At 38.7% G+C, this 22,297-nt stretch overlaps 1 protein-coding gene across 1 annotated transcript in view; it reads left to right on the top strand.

The window, feature by feature from the left end:
* LOC122790047 (membrane transport protein XK-like) overlaps positions 1–22,297 on the top strand; it is a 236,911-nt gene that overhangs the window by 87,832 nt on the left and 126,782 nt on the right. The gene's annotated exons all lie outside the window — the stretch shown is intronic.

The following is a 22,297-nucleotide window of genomic DNA, read 5'->3' as shown; positions in this document are numbered from 1 at the left end:
TCGAGTTGCAGAATATTGAACAAGATGTCAAATCACAAAGCAGCAAGGAAAATGGTCCTGGCCTCCTGCAGGGACCATGTTGAAGCCAATCCAAGAGTTTGCACTGTTTTGCGATTTGATGTTTTTGTTCAGTATACTGTGACTTGAGCATTTGCTGACAGAGGTGCATACACGTATGTGAGCTCAAACACAGACACGAACACACCCGTGCACTTATGCAGGTTGCTGACAAGTGGTCTATAGTTCATTTTGTTGACCAAAAAAGAAGTAGAGCTAATTGAAAATCAGATTATTTCATTTACCAGCTTTTTTTTTGTGTGTGTGACATCATGCACGGTGGGAACTTGGGAAGTTGTACCCTCATGTACTGGCTTTTCTTTTTTGTCTGAGACTGTGCACAGTGGGAACTGGGGAAGTTGTACTTTTCCCCAATGTAATGGATTCTCATAGTTGGTAAATATAATTTGCAGGGGGTGTGGGGCACAGAGGAGCATGCCCTCCTGCAAAAACGCATTTTACATTTTAATTTTGTGTCTTTTAATAAGCTGGTGATCGAATTGTGTTCGATCATTTGCTGTTCAACATTTTGAATTTTCAAAATATGTACATAACAGCCATGTAAGTGTGTGTGTGTGTGTGTGTGTGTGTGTGTGTGTGTGTGTGTGTGTGTGTGTCTCTAATATATAAATATATATATATATATATATATATATATATATATATATATATGTGTATATATATATATATATATATATATATATATATATATATATATATATATATATATATATATATACATACAGTGTGTGTGTGTGTGTGTGTGTGTGTAGTCTATATACATATACACATAGGTATGAAGAATTTTTTAAGTAAATGTTCTTGTGTTAGTGTGCAGTTATGTGATGCTACTATCGCCTTCCTGAAGTTTTAGTTAAGGCTGGAAAAAGTTGCATGATAGCTTAATTGCATATGTGCATGTATGTACTTCCTCTTGGCTGAGACACTTACACTTCACATGCACAATACAAAATAAGTAGAGCTGCACCAGATCACTAATCAAGTATGGAATTACTATGATCTCGTATAGCTTTATTTTGTGTTGTCCATGTATAGTGTAAGCTGGACATAACACATGAGTTGTAGCTCTCCATTCTATTTGTATTTTCGTCCACACCCTTGTCCTTCATTGACTGTCTGTGATTTTATTGAATCTGTGTTCTTTGTCATTCATTGTGGCTCATTAATGTGGTTGCCTATGTTCTTAAGACTTTGTTCCACAAGCCAACTAACTCCATGGCATACACGGTTAAAGCCCTCTGCCTAATCGACAGCCTACGTTCAAATAGTTACCCAGGTGCCAGATCAGAGTGCATGGCAGATGCCCTCACTGTCGTGTGTGTGTGTGTGTGTGTGTGTGTGTGTGTGTGTGTGTGTGTGTGTGTGTGAGTGTGTGGTACATGCCATGCCCCTTATCTATCAGCTCTCCAAAGTAAGATCCATAAAATGTTATGACTTGAGTAGCTGTTATGCACTTTGAATCAATAATAATATCATAACTTGCATTATTAATGTAGTAATATATATTTGTGTGTTTTCATTGTAGACTATATTACTGAGATCTTTGCTACCATACAGATGTGAAAATAACTCTCACTAGGTGCCGCGTTTAGCTCCGCTTTCTTGTCACATGATTTATTTCAGTTCACAACCTCAAAACTGCCCGATCTTTGCTTTCCCTCATGTATAACTGTGATCTGATTCTATGCTGTTGTACCCTGTCCTTAGTCAGCCTTTCATTTATAACCACAGGTCACTGCAGTATCTACAGTGGTTCAGTGAATATGGTATACTTGTAAATATCAGGAGAGTAAATGACTTAATGAATTATCTATCGGTGTCTCCCAACACACATGCCCAAAGTCACAGTCTAGAGTCTTGGACCAGTTAGATTTTACTTTTGACACATTAAAACGTGTCCTACAGTGATCGTCCTGTTAAACAGCTGTAAGTGTTAACTTAAATCTTCATGAAACAAAATTATCAGATAGGGAAACTCAAAAAAACTATTGACAAGTGGAAGGGGGCCAACTTAAGAAAGAGAAGCTACTGCATTCTGATCCTTAAGTCACTGAAATGGGAGAAGTTACTGGTTCTGTCTAATATGGATATGTAATGGCATGCAAGGTTTAAGCTAATAGCACTTTTGCATTTTATAGTATGTGTGAGTATGACTTTGAATCCTATCAGGGCTGTAGAACCTACAACCTTTTTGACTGAATTAAAAGCTGTGCAGAGAACAAAATTTGAACCAAATGTGTCCTACTGGATGGGGGACTTGAGCTTTCAGCAGTATTTTTTCTTTGATATCAAGGACCATGGCATTCTAATTCGGACCCCAAGTTTATATTGTGACATTTCTAGCACCGACCCATACTTAAGGGAGCTTTGTTTAATGAGGTAGAAAGTGCACAGTCCAGTACTTCAGGGACTCTTTTGGCCCATTTTACATATTAACTCTGGAGCCTCACAACTCACATGCACAGGGGATGATTTCTCAAGCAATGTATGAGTGATGTCAGGCAAATCTGCATGACATGTTAATCATGCATCATTTGCATACTACATCATAGCCACTAGGCATGTCAGTCACTCTGCTCACACCCATTTCTGTGCAAAATGACGGGGGGTGGGGGGATAATGTTGTAAAACAAAGCCAACAAAGCCATCCTTTGACTAAGATGATGTAATGGACCTTGTGTGGAATGGCTCACAAGATGAAAAAGGTGAACAGTCAATAAGCACACGGACTGAGCAGTACACAGGTAGAAACATTCAGAACATACAAAACAGTGTGTGTCATGCAACAGTACACTCAAGTTGCATTGTAAAAGCATTTGCAGATGGTATTAATCTTTATGGAGCTCCACATCTCAAAAATGTGTCTGTGGAAGCCTATGAGCTGCTAAAAAAAGCTTATTCCTGTTATTATGGTTTGATTCCCTTAATTACCAGTTGTAATATGTGCAACTCTAAGCAAGTCATTTAACCAGACAGTGCTTCCCAGCTCACTGATGAAAAGAGGCACATGTTAATTGAATAAGCCCATTACGCACAAATGACTAATGAATAAACAAAGTTTGAGTTAAGTCCATTTCATAGCTTGTTACCACAAACAGAAGATTCATAACTACTGGAGGGCAAATTATGGGAGAGCTTTTAGGTATAATTACAGCGGAGAGTTGGATCAGACCCTGAGAGAGAAAAAAGGCAAACAAGGCAGTGACGAACAGGAAGTGAGCTATTAAAGGTTAAAATTAGTTTAATTCACTGCTTATGAAATTACCTAGGCTGCTGGCTGGCTATTGCATCTGTATAAATGTCATGGAAATTGTTATAGCATAAGCTGACATTCTACAGCAATCATCCCTCAAAACATTGCCTAAAATGTTAATGAAACCAAAGAAGGAAGTAGGTACACTTCCTGAAACATTGGTAGTACTGATTTTCATCACAGAAAGTGTTGTTTTCTGAGATTATTCTGTATTGAAAAAATTCTGACAGAATGTGCGTGTTTATGTATTAAAGGTATTTATTATTGGATTCTGTAAAGTAAAACCAATATTGTACAAGATCTGCAAGTATGTACAGAAACTGAAAAAAAATTGTAGTTTTTTTCTTTCTTTTCTGAAGTCCAGATATTGTCTCAAGGTTTACTGAGCAAATAAATCCGGTTACTTTATACTTTGTGTTAACCACGTCTGCATATGGTTTAATTTGTGATTTTGATATTAACTGCCTTGCTGGAGGTAGTTTGCAGTTTAGTGTTAGAATGTTAAAAAGTACTACACTGACAATCGTTCAGATATATAGCAGAAATGTGACATGCCTAACCACTCTATCTTACTAACCTACATGTGGACATTGGACTCAGACCATTATACAATGGAACCAAGATTTTCTTACCTGCAGAGCCTTCCAACTAAAAACTGACTGTTTCCACTCTCTACCTGTCTACACTTTTTCTGCTGTCCCCAATGCTGTTTACTGGCCATGTTGCTGTTCTCTGTTTTCATAACGTCTCACTTGATCTACATTAGAGTCAACTCTTACTACACACTGGTGACATGTTGATTTATAGATCTAGTCCGAATCACAGAGCTATGTGAAAACAATTACAGTTGGACATAACTACTGGCTCACATCTAAACAACTCTTACTAAGTCACAGGAAAAAAAACAAAAACAAATCTACGATCTTTGGCACTAACAAAAGACTAGCAACGTGTCCTGTAACACTACACATCAATGGTCTTTTCAATGACTCCCATATAAACTGTAACGTGTTAAAGTGCAGCATTAATGTAAATAACAAAGATATTTACCTGTTAGTCTTGAGTCAAGACTAACACTTCAGGATGTGCAAAGTACTCCTTTTTTATTATAACCAAACAAACCATAGCGCTGGGAGACTCCCTTCGCAGAATTTCCAAATCAGTCTCCTGGATAGAAGAAACATACAGTTTCTATACTATTTCTTATCAGTTGCGTGCATGCAGAATTCTGATACATATTGGTTAATAAATCAATACATTTAGAAATATTATATAACCTCGTGATTCTCACTTAGAGCCTCACGTGAACACTTGACAGGCCTTTCTAGAACATAGACCATCTGAGTTTAGGAATCTGCCCACTGACCTTGTACCATTTAGCACCAACATACATTATCTATACAGACATCCTTGCAGCAACTCATCCCTCAGCATGTGAAGGCCAGAACTTACAAAAGATTTCCTGACACAATGTTTTCTTTTCTTTCCTTCATTCAGTTAACATTTGAACCAGATACTTCAAAACATAGTAAACCTCCCTTAACTCCTCCTTACCTTTCCTGTCAGTATACTATAATGTGACATTAAACAGAAAGAATGCAGTTGTAAAATGCATGAAATATAAAACTACAACTTATGTGAACTGTGATTCTGCATTGCATTTGATTCTTAACATAAACCTATAAATATTTTAACTCATTTGTGAAGAACACTAGAAGTTAATATATATATTTTGTAATGATTAATCATGACAATACATTTTCCGTAACAACTCCCCAATTGACACTATCAGTGTCACATAATACACATAATTATATTTTGATTCTTCTTAACTTGATAAAATAGGCTTCAGCATCATAATATTCATCTGCAGTGATTTGAGTTTTCATTATAAGATATTTTCAAAAATGGCATTTCACGTGCATATGAGTTTAGACATTTTGCAATTACAAGAGCAGAAAATATCAAAACAATTAAACGAATAATACTAATTATTGTAGTGATACCTTGTAATATACTAGTTCCCAAGTTACCAAATACACTGCCCAACTATCCAAAAAATGTCCATTGCTTAGATATGCTGTCCAGGTACTTGGTTGTCTGCTCCATTTAATTGGCCAGCTTTTCTTCATAATAGCCACTAATATAAGAACAGCAATGTCTTCCTATGAGGGCACATAACCCCCCCCCCTTTTTGCAGCAAGAATTATATTGCATGCCAGTTTATTAACAACATAGTTTGCATATCTGTCATATCTCAGTTTGCCACCCTGATGTGATGTGAGGTATGGTTTACTACCTCCTGAAGAATCTGAGCAAGCATGGTGATTTCAAGCATTGTCCTTTGCAGTCCATACACAAGAATAAAGCTTGAAAATACTTGCTCTGTCCAGTGGATTGCTCACTTATTTCTTAGACTACCTGCTGGGGGGGGTCTCCAAAATGCTGAATAGCAGGGGTAATATAACCCACAAAGCAACATCCCGACCAGTTTGTAGGCAACCAGGGGTAGGCACGATCACCGCAAATGTAGTAACGATCCTCTATCATGCCCATGCCATGTCCCAGGTCATAGCTTTATAACTGTAAAGGGATTCCGGCATGTAGCTCGCGAGACATTTGCCTGCGAGCTACATTGCCGAAACCAAACGGCTGCATCAGCACTTTGCCGTAGTGCAAAGTGACTGAAAAGCATAGCCGCTGCAACTATAATCTATGGATGGGCAGCTGCAGCCGTACGGGCTGTGTAACGCATTCCTTCTTCTCGTGCAAGGAATGCATTTATTTAATTATTTATTTATTGTGTTGTCAGGCAACACAATAAATAAATAATTAAATAAATGCATTCCTTGCACGAGAAGAAGGAATGCGTTACACAGCCCGTACGGCTGCAGCTGCCTGTCCATAGATTATAGTTGCAGCGGCTATGCTTTTCAGTCACTTTGCACTATGGCAAAGTGCTGATGCAGCCATTTGGTTTCGGCGATGTAGCTCGCAGGCAAATGTCTCGCGAGCTACACGCCGGAATCCACTGTAAAGAGTCTAACACACTTTCATGTCTAGTGCCATTCATTACATTTACTGATTCCCACTGGTACAGTCCTATTTCTGGCATAACATGTGCCTCCACGATTTGTGCTTAGTGACGTTGCGCCAAGTTAGATTAGTTTCACTAAGATCTTTTTCAAATGTAACCTGTGATGCAGGGATTGGAATCATGAGAATCCCTGCCCTAAAATGATGAGGTGTATGTGAATACACCCAACAGTTTGTCACATTTAAGTTCACAGCATATTCTCAAAGAACCAACAGGAAACTATTTTCTCTCGACCAGTTTACAAACGGAAACAGCAACAAAAAAATAGCAAAAGTACCTTTTGTTACAGGAGTCATCGTGAATTGCTGCTTAAGTTGGTTTTCTCCTTAATCCTTCACTGGGGCAGATGATTCATCCTTCACACTTCAGTCACCTTACTGACATTGATGATTAGTCTGGGGCCCCCATACGGCAAATCTTCTTACAGTGAGATGAGTGAATCCAGGTTAGTAGTCCTGTGCAGTGTACAGCAGTCAGGGTTGTTATCAACACCTGGAAAGGACCTTTCTACTTTGGGCTCAAACAGTTCTTTCTCTGAAAGGTTTTTAAATAAACCCAATCACTGGGCTGCAGGTGGTGACAGGGCTGGTCAGGAGGATGAGGAAGAGCTTCTCGTACAGTTCTGTAATACTGCTGCAAAAAACTGATAAGCCTTTTACAGGAGGATAGTATAACATTATCCATTAGAGCAGTGGTTCACAAACTTTTTCAGTTCTCAGCTCCCTTGCTGAATCCAGGTTTTCCCAAGCCCCCCCCCCCCCCACAGCGTGCAAAAAGTGTATAGTCCTAGTTACATATCTACATATGAAGTAAAACATATATGTTCAATCCAGAGAGAAAACAATTCATATGTTGCAGCCATGACAGATGCCACATGATAAACAGCTCTGCAACTAACATGCTACATCAGTTACTGACAGTTCAAATTTTATTCCACATGACCACATAAAAAAGCAAAGTGCATAAGCTAGGTTTTCACATTTCTGAACTTGCTAAATCGAGTTCCCAAATCACCATATTCAGCTGCCTGATGTTAAACTTCCTGTTTATTGTTTTCCATGTGAAATCATTGGATGTACAGTACAGTTTGTGCATTTTCAATGACAATGATTCCCTTGTTTTAGAGAATTTCAGTGTGTGTGTGTGTGTGTGTGTGTGTGTGTGTGTGTGTGTGTGTGTGTGTGTGTGTGTGTGTGTGCACGCGCGTCATGTGCATACACACATGTATGTATGTTTTTGCAGGTATGGAGTTGGTACATGTAACTTTCAGAGTGAGGAGAGCTTGCTTCCCATTCGGGGGAACATTGGGCATTGGGACAAACATTATGTTATTCTTTTCACCAAGTTGTATTTCCAACAAGTTGAATTTGGTGAACTAGGACCTCATTGATTCAAAACTTGATGATTCTTTGTGGAAGCACCAGTGAAAGAAACTGAACTGGTAACATGGAATGGTGAATGGCAGATGCTAATACAGCTTAAGGTAAAATTCTCAGTAAAAAAACTTTCAAATTATTTCACTACTAGACGAGCCAGTAGACTAAGCTAGAGCCTGAACTTTTGAACTGGCAAGGAAATAACCACCAATGTTAACCTGTGTACGGAAGGATGAGTCGTGTGTGCAAGAGATGAATGTGCCAGCTAACACTATAAAGTTTTCTGCTAAAGCAATTGAAGAAAAATCCCCCAAGCTGATCATGCACCAGAAATGAAACAACACCAAATGAGGGGAAAGCAGGCAATGCCCAGAAACTAGTGTGAAACCCAGTAGTGGCTCGATCTTGATAAGAATAATGACTCTTCGACCGTTACTGTGCTGTTGTGTGGCAAGGACTGTTTCTACTTCTTTGCCTTTTCTTTCTTCTTTGGTGTCTCCTTTGCTTTTTTTCTTGTATGCCCTCCTCTCCTCCAGTACTTCCTTTCTGCTTTTCCTACGTATTTACCTGCTTGGTTATGTTGCTTTTCTTCTCCTTGTGGCGTTACACTTTTCTAGAATTCTTATGGGCAGCCAATTAGAAGAAGGAAGAAGAGAATTATAGTGAAGATAAATGAACTGTGGGGCTTGTCCTTTGCTTTTCTTTAGTCACAAAAGACAAAGAAGAATTGCTTTTTTTCTTCATGTGATCCAGAAGTCCTGCCATGGTTAAACTGATTTGTTCAGAGTTATACAATGTGAACTAGATACAGACAGCATCAATCCCAGAACTACATTATAAACCATTAGCACCTCACAACCTTAACCATCTGAGCTATATTACAAGAATTTGTATTACAGATTTTGTTTAACTATTTTTAAATACAATTTTCATTAAGGTTTACAGTCCAGATTAGTCCTTATTAGTTTACATGCATGGAAGGCTGCCTCAGTAGCACATAGTTTCTGAGCAGAGGGTATCATTTGGTTTATTCAGTCTTGCCATTTCTCTGCTTAATACTGGATACACCAGAAGTCTTAGGTAGTGAGCTGCTTGCAGGCTACTGTTTCTTACTGCTCCTACTATCTGTCAAACCAGTTATCCTCGCAGACTGTTTCACGGTCCACTCAAGGTATGCCACAGTCATTAACTCCTGATCCTTCCTTTATCCTATTCACAGTATGAAATCTTTCCTTGCATTTTTGTTTTCCACATACAATATTGTACACTTAATCTAAAACTGTATGATTTTCAAAGTGTTTCAGCCCCCACCCCACCAAATATCATCATTTCTACCCTACTTTATAAATCGGCTCTACTGCAGATGTGTACTACTTATAACAAAAGCATGCTTTTCATTGTAGTTTGCTTGATATGATTTTATAAAAACAGCAAGGAAATGTCAGTGGATCACTGCTGAACACCTTAGCTAAAGGAACATCATTAAGTACTAGCATTAGCATGAATTTTATGACAAAATATAAAACGCTAATTTAACACACACACACACACACACACACACACACACACACACACACACACACACACTAAAGTAGCTTTTGAGTTGTAATTCTCTGACATCTTGGTTTAGTACCTTCAACAGGCAACTGCTACAGAAACAACAATAATTTTGTAATCCTAATTAACCAATCAAATCAATACATTTAATAAAGGAAATGCCAATAAAATGATAGCATAAAAATATATTAAATTCAACATTTCACAAATAAATAAACATTCACAATAATACAAACAGCTAAGTCAATATTCAGTCCCTTTGGTCTTAAAGTATGAAATGTCATAAGGTATCCAGTTCACCGTAAAGCTTTTTCCATGCTCCCCCATGTAATGAAATCCTTCTCTGAAAGTTTCCTTACTTACATGGAGTCTTCATTCTTTCTGGCCGTACCCGCCGCATGTCCGATTCTTGTTACCCAAACGTAATCTGTTCGTTGCTGTTCCCGCTCACATTTGAGCAGCCAAGCCCAGCCGGAAATGCGTGAGCTCCTTGCTCAATTCCGACAGCCTGGTAGCCCTGACGGAGCTGACATCATCGCGCATGTGATGACATCAGCTCAAACTGCACGAAAATTAAAAAAAGAAAAAAAAAGAAAAAATGGTAAATGAAGGGAATTAGTTCACAGCTTTGGCTTTCTCAGGGTGCCACTGAGCACACTTTGGGAACCCCATGCATTAGAGTTAATTCTTCATTTGACACAGGGGGAGCAGCTGGAAGGGCCATGGGTCTCCCCATTAATGTCTCATAGGGACTCAGTTTCCTTGTAGGATTTATTGTACTTCTCATACTCAATGCTAAGGGAAGGGCCTTTGGTCATTTGTTTGTTTCAGCACAAGTCTTTGAAATCTTATTTTTAAGGGTCCTAATAACCCTCTCTACTAATCCAGATGATTGCAGATGGTTGGGACAGTGAATAGTCAACTTAGTATTAAAAATTTTGCATAGTTTCTTTATCAGAGAATTGTTAAAATGGGTTCCCTGGTCAATTGTTAATTATACAAGGAACACCAGATCTAGGAATAAAATCATATGTAAGCTTTTTTTACAACTGTTGCATCTACTCTATGACATGGGTAAGCTTCCACCCATGCATAAACACACCACCACCAGGATATATTGCAGTGGCGGCTGGTGACTTCAAATCACAGGGGGGCTGCAGGAGACGCTGAATGGGTGGGGTCAAAGGGAAGGGGTGTGGTCAACCATAAAGGGGAGGAGCTATGCACAAAACCACAAAAAACTAACTTTAATTAAATACGCTGCCCTGGGTGGCAAACCATCATTATGAAAGTCCAATCAAGACAAAAATAAGTGTAGAAGAATAAAAATATTTCAATGCATTGGCTGCATGACAGCTTACTTAATATCTAGATGGAAACAAAGGTTGTGAGGCATGAAAAAATAAATTACTTTTTAAATACATTACTGGAATGCCAGTCAAAATCAAGTATAAGAAAAACCAGAAGCACTCAACTCAAACCACTTCTCCTTGCACTGCAGTTCTAATTATAATATATTCAGCTTAGTACCAAGCAACATGCTGAAAGTAGAAATCTATGTGATGCCCCCACTTGTAAAAATGTTTCTTATCCAAAAAAGACCTGCTGCCTGACAACTTGTTTCATGGGGAAAACATGATAAAAGTAAAAAATGAAAAGCAAACAAGAAACAAGCTCAAGATACATTGCTTAAAGGATTACTGTACAGGTTATGGACCACACATGATTGGCATTCTGTTTAGTTTACGGGTAAAGTCTGTAGAGATGACTGGAAGTCTCCAACAAGTGTAATGAGCTTTTTAAAATAATGGAATCCTGTCCTTTAATACCCAAGGCTTATACATTATCTAGTCAAGTATTTTCTGCATGGCAACAACAGAAAGGCTTTCAATGTTGGCAATTCTTTAACAGTATGCTTATTAAAGCTTACTTGCATCTTACGATGTCAGACAAGCTTACCTTATGGTCATTAAAGCATTGCTACTTAAACACAGAGCAACAGGCACTTTGAGTAATAAGCATAAATCTGAGTAATAAGCATAAATCAACAGTACAAAAATATGACAGAAACCAGACCATTCTGCAAAATCAAGGACAGATGAAAAGCCACTGTAGTACTTATGCAGTGTGTCCTCCCCATCCAAGGTAGATACAACTACTCCTTGCCTTGCTTGGACACATCCAGAGTCACTACATGGGGAGTGGGGTGCAACAAGCATGTCACAATTTGAAATCTCTCTGGCTGACTGTGATGGCCCTGACACATTTGTCATACCTCTCAACCTCAAGAGCAAGAAATCTGGACAAAGCCATACACAGAAGTGGGACAAAGGCACAACAATAAGGACAATTTTTAAATATTGCTCTAATAAACTTAGAAAGATAATAGAATAGGTCTTGCATTAGTATGAATTTTCTGAAGGGTATAAAATCTGAAACTCAAATGTCTGTCATTTTCTAACTTCAGTCTTTAGTGATTTGTCACTAATTTGCCAAAAACACAATTTTATGAAAAATGGACCAAAAATGTGATGCAAAAATATAAAATAGACACACAATACAGCTGCTACCTGTCAAAGAAGGGACACTTTAATATTAGTACTGCTACCTTGAGCAGCTGACAAAATAAAAGAATCTACATGCATTTCAAGTAATCTATAACTTTGATTATTACAGTTATTTCTTAATTGTAAACCCTCCATGTTTTCTTCCAAAATTGCTATTTTGCGGAGGGATTATTAGGGGGAAGAGCAACATTTTGAGCCAAAAATTGGGGACAGTTGAGAGGTTGGCTATACCTAATTCTATAAAGCAATTTATTTGCATGTACCTCTCAACCTGTTAATGCAGTAAATCTGAACAAGGCCAAATATATTGGTGGCACATATAAACAGTACTAAAAATTGCTCTTGTATAAATTGAGACAGTTGATAGAACGGCTCTTACTTTAGCATGCATTTTTATGAAGGTTATGAAGTCTGAAACTTATTATTTAGTGACTTCTGGCAAATCATTTAGGAATTAAAACTACAAATTTTATGAACAACAAACCAAAAATAAGAAGCAAAAATCTATTCATTATTTGAAAATCTGGACAGTTGGGAGGTATAGTTCAGCTGGGCCTGTCTGAGTTTGCTGCCCTCCCCCCCTGACAAAATAATGGTTGAATGGAGCCTCTGCAGCCATTCCAGTGAACCATTATTTGGCTATTTCACTCCATTTACCATAAACACTAATGTGCATACTGCTTTACTTCAATGATGAGTTGGACTTCATTTGAAAGTTTTATTTTGTATTTTACAGCACAAACATTAAGTTATCTGTTAAACAAAGCAATGCAGTCTCACAATGAAAACTTAGCATTAAAACTTCTCTGCCCTTGAAACTCACATTCATTGAAACAGCATTGAAACCCACATTCAAAGAAAATACATTTTGCCAGTGGCAGATAAAGATTAATTTTGGGCTGTTTTCAATCATAGGCCCCTTGCATATGAAACATACATGTGCTCTTTGATACACCTTCCTCATTGTACTAAAATTATATTCCTTGTACAATACAGTACACTTGTTAGAGGGTGTTTTAAATTTGTTTTGAACATTTTTCCAGTAAGCAATGAAATAAAACATATGCACCCATAATGGCAAAACTGCCCAGTTGAGAACATTTATCATAAAAAAGTCTACTCAGACTTCCACAGTCCACCATTATTAGTAAATATACACAATTCTACAGTCCACCATTATTAGTAAATATGCACAATTCCACAGTCCACCATTATTAGTAAATATGCACAATTCTACAGTCCACCATTATCAGTAAATATGCAAAATTCTACAGTGCACCTTTATCAGTAAATATGCACAATTCTACAGTCCATATTCTGTGAATTCAGTTCTTGCCATAGCTGTCAACCTTAGCACAAAAACCGGGACGAAGCCAATAATGGGGGAATACAGTCCCAAAAATAGGGACAAATTTAAAATATTCATCTTATAAACTTAGAAAATTGCTAGAAAAAAAGGTTGTGCTACTATGTATTCTGAAGAACATGAAGTTTGAAATTCAAATGCCGGTCAATTTTACTGCGGACAGAACAAAAACAATTTTCAGCAGAGACGCAGGGATTAATACTGCAGACACGTCTTTGTAAAATGGCAGGGCACCAGAGCAAATCCACACAAACACAGGGAGGAGATGCAGACTCCACACAGAAGCCACCCCAACCAAGAATCAAACCAGAAAACCTATAGCTGTGAGGCAACAATACTACCACTGCACCATCAAATCTGCAAGGAATTAAACATTCAGAAACCTGAAGTCTGAAATTCAAATGCCGGTCAATTTTACTGCGGACAGAACAAAAACAATTTTCAGCAGAGACGCAGGGATTAATACTGCAGACACGTCTTTGTAAAATGGCAGGGCACCAGAGCAAATCCACACAAACACAGGGAGGAGGTGCAGACTCCACACAGAAGCCACCCCAACCAAGAATCAAACCAGAAAACCTATAGCTGTGAGGCAACAATACTACCACTGCACCATCAAATCTGCAAGGAATTAAACATTCAGAAACCTGAAGTCTGAAATTCAAATGCCGGTCAATTTTACTGCAGACAGAACAAAAACAATTTTCAGCAGAGACACAGGGATTAATACTGCAGACACGTCTTTGTAAAATGGCAGGGCACCAGAGCAAATCCACACAAACACAGGGAGGAGATGCAGACTCCACACAGAAGCCACCCCAACCAAGAATCAAACCAGAAAACCTATAGCTGTGAGGCAACAATACTATCACTGCACCATCAAATCTGCAAGGAATTAAACATTCAGAAACCTGAAGTCTGAAATTCAAATGCCTGTCAATTTTATTTAACATTTGTTAATCAGGACAGTCTGACTTGGAACAAAAAAAAACAATTTGCAGCAGAGGCCCAGGAAGAAATAATGCAGACATGTCTTTGTAACATGGGAGGACACAAAAGCAAACCCACACAAACACAGGGAGAAGATACGGACCCCACAAAGAAGGAACCCCAGCCAAGAATCAAACCTGAGAACCTGCAGCTGTGAGGCAACAATGCTACTACTACACCATCAAATATCAAGCATTGCAACATTTACAAACCACAGATATTATGAGGAACAGATCAGATCAAATATGAGGCAAAAATCTGCAATTTTTTTACAAATGGTGGTGGGTAGGGAACTCAAGTCTTTAACACCTGCATACAGGGTACAGGGTTCAAGCCTGAGGTATTCCCTACCACACCACCATGAGCACCTGGGGCATTCACACACACACACACACACACACACACACACACACACACACACACACACACACCTCTCTATCCAGTTAAAAGCACCAGCTAACACACACACAACTCTATCCAGTTAAAAGCACATAAAGTAAAATGCACCATACACTTACCTGTCTGTTCTCCATACCATATCCTGCCCACGAGATCCCAAGCTCCCTCCCGAGACTGTTCTGACTGCTGCTGTTGCAGTCCGGACGCGATATATCCTTCCAGCATGTCTGTGCACTTTAAAAGTGCACAGACGTCTCTATGGGTCCTGCCGGACTGCCTTGAGCATGCGCATAGACCGACGGTAGTCGGGACTACTGCGCATGCGCAAAGTCCGCGAAATTTAAAAAAATAATTTTTTTTTTTGTTTTCTTTTTTAATTTTTAGTTTGAGGGGGCTGCAGTCCGGCAGCCCGATGCCACGAGCCGCCCCTGATATATTGTAAATGACATACTTTTGCCATCTGGGCAAAGTCCAGCTGCACATTACCAAAAGGTCCCTAAGGTGGTGGTAAACATGCACCCTTCGTGTTTGCATTTTTGCTAACATTATGCTCTAAGCACGTTGCCCAGTTATTAACATACTGAAGTGTCAAAGAGGAGACATGAGGGGCATACCGACTTCAGGTAATTTTATTAAACAAAGCTGTCTTACCTGCAGGGGCCAGTAAATTATATGCCCTTACCAGTTAAGCTATCAAGGAGGAAGGCGCCACCAGTCGGCATTTGGATGTTGCCGTAAGCCATCAACGGATTTGCTGCATCCATCCTTGAGCCACCTCTGAACTTCTCCCTGTGATGCTTCAACTTGGAAAACTGACACCTTCTTAAAACCAAACACATCATCACTGTTAGAGTTTTGCAGTAACATTACATGTAAGTTTGCACAATATCCTTCTACAACTTGTTTAGCACCTTGATCTGCCAAATTATTTCCTTTTGTAATCCGATCTATACTCTTTTGATGGGTACTACATTTAATTATGGCCAGCTGTCTAGGTAGTAGAAAAGCCTCTAATAGATCATTCACATACACATAATTTTTAATTTTAATACCTAATGAAGTTAAGAAACCTCTCTGCTTCCAGAGTTGCCCAAAATCATGTAATACTACAAAGACATAACTGTCCGTATAAATGTTGGCAACTTTGACCTTCTTTGCAGAGCCACTAATTCAGCTATTTGCCAGAAGGAATGCCTTCTAATCTTTGTTGAACAATGTTTCATTTTCAGTACAAAACAGCTATCCCTGTAACTGAATGTCCCTTTTGGTTTCTTCCACAGGAACCATCCACAAATAGGTTCAAGTCAACATCATGTGTAAGGAGTGTCCTTTAAGTCATTTATAAGAGAAAGCAGATAGTCACACACACACAATCATGCTCTTCACCTTCAGTAGTAGGTAATAAAGATGCAGGATTCAGAACAGAACAGCGTTCTAGAGACGTAGATGGATCTGAAAGTAATGTGTGCTCATATTTAGTTAGACGTGCAGTCGAGTTTGGCTGAGCTTTCATTCTAAGTGAGAGAGGTGATATAGAATGGGGGGAGGCTACTGTAAGATCATGCCCGAGCACCAGTGATTGCACCAGACTGACTAGATTGGCAGCAGCAGCAACTGCCTTTAGACATAGTGGGAATCCCTTTGCAACAGAATCAGCTGTACTGTAGTAAGCTACTGGACAGTAATTGTCCTCATAGTTTTGCGCAATAAATTCATTTCTTTCATGACAAAATAAAATGAAAGTCTTTTCATAATCTGGTAACCCTAAACCTGGGGCAGTAGCTAAAGCTTGCTTTAAATTCTGAAATGAATTTTCCTCTTCACTATCCGAAGGGAGGGGCTCTGGTGCATCTTGTTTTAAAGGAGTTGTCAAAGGTTTAGCAATTTCTGCATGATTAGAAATCCACTGACTGCAATACCTTGTCATACCTAATATAGATCTAAGCTGACGCTGAGTAGTTGGACGTGGCACCTTAGCTATTGCCTCAGTACAAGATGGCAATACTGGTCTACTACCCTGAGATATAAAATGACAAAGATAACGTACCTGAGGTGACCGTAGTTGCAATTTTTCTCTTGATACCTTGTGCCCTTTTTCCACATGAATAGTCAGAAGATGTAGGGTGTCCTGCTGACACTGCTGAAAAGGCCCAGATACTATTAGTAAGTCATCTAGATATTATAGTAACACAAACCCACCTGGAAATGTCACACCTTCCAAACAGATTTAATATATCCTTATGGTAACCATGTCCATGTATACTGCTGTCCCTGATAAGTAAAGGCCAACAAAAACTGACTTTCATGGTGAATAGATATGGAAAAGAATGCTGAACAGAGATCTATAACAGAGAACTATTTTGCTGTAGGTGGTATGCGACTAAGTATCATTGCTGGATTTGGAACCACAGGAAAAGTTGGTAATACTGCATTGTTTACAGCCCTCAAATCTTGCACAAGCCTATAGGTATCCTTTCCTGGCTTTTTCACAGAGAGAATAGGAGTATTACGAGGGTTTTTAGCTGGCACTGTTATTCCTTGTTGTATCAATGACTAAATTACAAGTTTGTTTCCCTGCTCTGCTTTTGGTTTCAGTGGATACTGCGAAACTCTAGGGAGATGTTTAAATGGATTCATTTTTATTTTTACTGGCTCTGCAGACTTTTATTACACCTCCTTCATTAGCATGTTTAGCCCATAAGTTAGCAGATACCTGCTGCAGCAGTTTTTCAGCTGTCTGTATTCCTTCAACAGGCTGTTTCTCAACTTCTGCTAAGACTGCTTATACTTCTCCCTCTACTGGAACATCCAGATACCATATCATACCTCTCAACTGTACAGATTTTCACAGAATGTCCAGATTTTTACCTCATATTTTTGGTCTATTTTTCATAAGATTGCAGTTTTCTAGCAAGTTATTGGCAAATCATTGAAGATTGAAGTCAGAAAATAATGACAGGCATTTGAGTTTCAGATTTCATTCCCTTCCGAAAATTCATTTTAATGCAAAACCTGTTATTCTATCAACTCACCAAGTTTGTACAAGCAGTATTTAAAAATTGTTCCTAGTTTATTTATGGATTTGTCCAGATTTTTTCTTCTAACAGGTGGAGAGGTATGTACACCCCTTCTGGTGTACAGTAAAACGTACAACTCAGTTTGCATAACAGGTCTCTCCCTAGCAGATTTATGCCTTTCTTCAATCAGATCTAAAGAAATGGGTACATGTTCTGAAACAGGATACGTAACAGTAGCATTTGCTACTCCCAACTGCCTTTACTTTATGTTTTGATACTGGTATCTATTTGAAATAACTTTAAAAGACCTAGTGATTCCAGTGTCCACCAGGAAAGGAATTTTCTTTGAATGTTGATCTATTGGCAGTAAGGGATCAAGATTTATTTCTGTCTCATTTCCCTGACATGGTCAGTATGGTGATTCCTCCCAATGAGAGGAGGTGGTTGAGGAAATGCAGCATTAATGTAATTTGGCTGCCATTCAGTCCAGGTATCTTGTACTCTCTGCTTTCACCTGTGTGGACATTCTCCTCTCCAATGTCCTGCTTCTCCACAACTGAAGCAAGATCCATCAGATGAGGCAGGAGGGGTTGCCAACCAGCTGCCCTTTGTTCCCCTTGGCCAGCACTTCTTACTAAATCCTCTAGCAATTCCTCTCCTCCTTCCCCTGCCTCTGTCCCATCCCCTTGAGGCTTCTAGCTGCCTTATTTGCAAAGTAAACAGCTAATCCTCGGTATCTTTTCTCAGTTTTTCTGATACTCAGTACAGTGATTTGCAGCACTTGATAAGGATTCCAAGTTCTTTCCATGCCAGTCTATTAGCATTTGCTTTATTTTATTTTGTAGAGTGGCCTGCGGACCCTGCAAAAAAAGCAGCTGCATTAACTGGCTTAGCTTGTTGTTCTGAATCCAATATCCCCGAATGTCTAGCAAACACTGCTTTAAAATGACTCAATCTGCAGGGGCTTCCTCTTTATTTTGCTTGCATGCTTGTATCTTAGACCAATCTGTCCTACTTGACACACTTGTAATTTTATTTGACAGGGCTGTCCTTTTATCTATTAGTGCATTCCCTGTGAGAGTAAAGTCTGTTATTTCAGCCTTCTCAAGTAACTATTTTCTTATTTCATCTGAAGTCACTACCCTGAGGAGCTGATGTAAATCTGTCAAGGTAGAATTGAAGCATTCTATTATAGTTTTTAATTCCTCCCTAAACCTTAAAAGATCTTTTCTAATATTTAAAAAAACCTTTGGACATAGTATGCAAATCAGCAGGGGTCAAAGGACAATGAACAAGCTCTCTATTATTAGTCCCCAGAATTTCCCTAAGAGGTGCCAAAAGATCCTCTCCAGAGGCCATAACCTCTTCTCCTACCCTATCATGTGAGCATGTGTGATGAGCTACAGGAGAGTCAAATACTAATGCCCCTTTTGGAGAAGTAGAAGCTGTTTGGAAAAAATAGGAAGAGTAAACCCCTTGACTGCAGTTGCCTATTTGGAAGATGAAGGCTGAAGAGGGAAACCAGTCAACTGTCCACTGTTACTTTTCAGACTAAAGTGCAGGGGTGTAGGAAACAGCAGAATCTCATACAGTAAACACTCTTACCGGTACATATGGTGATGGGGATGCAGCAGCTGCTGGAGGATTATCATACTCTTCAGAAATCTCTGCTGTTTGGCCATTCTCAGTTTGTTCCAAGCCTGCCAAGACAGGATAAAGGGATCGCTTTTTACCAGTCTGTACTGCCTTCTTAACCTCTCTTACCCATTGCAGAAATTTCTTATTTGCATCCTGTAACCCCCTTAATGCTGACTCCTTTTCCCTTTTAGGAGCTTCAGTATATCAGATTAAAATACGGACATTTGTTCCCCACTTACTTTGTATTTCTTTTCTTCCAAAATATCATTCAATTTCATGAATTTATCCTTGTCATAAGTTCACTTTAATGGAATACTCCACCAGAGCAATTTTTAGTAAGCTGAAATCACTCATTCAAATACTTACAACTTTCTTTACCTTAATTGTGATATGTAAAATGTGTAGGTGTTCCTTTTTCAGGGATTTGATCCTGCTTGCTTACCTTTCTTCCTATTTTCCCTGTTAAGACTCACCTTATAGATCCTGGATCCTGGAAACTCAGAGAAAATAAATAACTGCATCAATCCACACACCATTCTGGGAGGGAAGGTTAGGGATTCTGTCATCATCAATGACACAGGAAAGGTTTCAATCAGCCTTTTTCCCACAGCACCCCCTTGCTTTCATCTCATCACAAGCTCAAAATTTAAAGCTCCATCATTGTGATCGGGATAACAGAGCGGGTCCAAAACTGACTACTCTTCTGGACCCTCTGTGGGTACTTTTACTTAGTCACACCTACATCCTAACATGCTATGGGCTCATGAACTTGATTTAACAACACACACACCTTCGTCCCAACCTGCTATAGGCTCATGAATTTGATTTAACGTTGCGCACACGCCTGTGTCCCAACGTACTATAGGCTCATGAATTTGATTTAACTTTGCACACACACCTATGTCCCAACATCTTATAAGCTCATGAATTTGATTTAATTTTGCTTTTAACTTTCTTTTTCTCTCTTTTTCTCTTTAGCCATACATTACACATCAACAAAAACATTAGTCTTACATTAAACAACACAAAGCAACAGTCATACCTCATACCTTTTTTGTCCTGAGGGTACCACCCTCAGCACAAGGTGCCTTCTTATCTTAAATTCCCTTTTTGTTGTATGCACATGCACATTAATAAACATTTCTTTATTTCCTGTGGGGGTCCTCCCACTATTACTTTACGTATACCTAACAAGCAAATTTCTGTCATTCAACAAAACAGTAAACACCATATACCTAACAAGCAAACTCAGTCGTTCAACAAAACAAGTTATTCACTCATGCCACATCTTTTAACTACAGTTATAAAAAGAAAAATGCATCTTCCACAAATTCATTTCCCTCAATAAATTTAGCAGCAACTTGCACAGCCCAAATAGTTAATTATCTGAACCTCTGACTATTCCATTCAAAACAGTGTGGAATTCGCAGAAGAACTTTCTGTGCTGGGCCCTTGTAATTCATTCCAAACTGCCCTGCAGCAATACCAAAGTCCAGATCCGAGTCATGGCATCAAATGTTAAAGTGCAGCATAAAAATAAATAACAAAGAGATTTACCTGTTAGCCTTGAGTCGCAGATAACACTTCAAGATGTGAAAAGTTCCTCTTTTATTATAATCAAACAAACCACAGCACTGGGAGACTGCCTTCACAAAATTTCCAAATCGGTCTTCCCGAGTAGAAGAAACATACAGTTTATATACTATTTCTTATCAGTTACATACATGCAGAATTCTGATGTTACATATTGGTTAAAAAATTGGTACATTTAAAAATATTTTATGCCCTCATGACTCTCGTTTAGAGCTTCATTTGAACACTTGACAATTAGGCCTCTCTAGACTATAGACCATCTGGGTTTAGGAATCTGCCCTCTGACCTTGTACCATTTAGTACCAACATGCATTATGTATACAGACAGCCTTGCAACAACTCATCCCTCAGCCTGTGGAGGCCAGATTAAACCTTGTTTTAGGCTCCCCACTTTTCAGATTACTAAACCAAGGTATCCCGTCACCACTCATCAGAAAACTGATCTTATACCCAGCACTACAATGTCGAAAATCACGCTAAAGCAGGAACTACACTCCAAACACCCAGCTCTAAACTTCTCTACAGCTTCGCAATCCTAGATGGCAATCTGGTTCATTTACAAAAGGTGGAACATTCTAAATGTTTATGTATGTAGCATAGGGTCTGGCCCACATGGAGGGCTTTCCCTAGATAAAAGTTGATTTGCTATTTTTCTCACTTTTTCATTTTTGTATGTGTCAATATTATGTGATAGATATTCTGTGGTTTGAACTTCTGGTTGTTTGACCTTTTGTAGGTGATCTGACAAACCCTATCTGGACATACAACTAAAATGTTAGAGTACTCGAACTTCTGATGGCAACTCAGAGTTTCTGAAAGAGAAATGTAAATGTGCCTGTAGCAAGGCATGCCACATAACTAATCAAATTTCCATGCAGCAAACCCCTTTTATATTTTAGTTATTATTTAATCTTTGTCAAAAAGCTTAGTCCCACTAGGCCAGTGTCCTCTTTTCCAAAAACACCCAAACTCCTACAAAACTCTTCCATATTTACTTTCTCCCACTAACTTATTATCTTTCTGTTGATGAACTAACCAACTTTTCACCTCTGATTATACAACATCTGGCCACTGTGAATTTATGTATAACTTACTAGAACTCATTGCTCTTATGGGAATCAAACCAAAGGCCATGTGGGTGTGGTTTATTCACTAGTCATTGTTTTACTTAAATTACTATGTCATGTGATTACTCCAGTAGAGGGAGTTTCATGAAATTTACGTAAAGCCGATGGCTGTACATGTATTGCAACATATGACAGCTTAAGTATTACAATGCATTCCCCCACTACCATCCCTTATGCAGTTGTGCCGTTTTTAGGAAAAAGTTTTGAACTTTTTTTAAGCCATAGCTGAAGTAAATGTA

Source organism: Protopterus annectens, chromosome 15.part0, assembly GCF_019279795.1.
Source record: "Protopterus annectens isolate FY-2018-M chromosome 15.part0, PAN1.0, whole genome shotgun sequence".
NCBI lineage: Eukaryota > Metazoa > Chordata > Ceratodontiformes > Protopteridae > Protopterus > Protopterus annectens.
The sequence above is the reverse complement of the archived record's forward strand: the minus strand, read 5'-3'. Positions and strand labels throughout refer to the sequence as shown.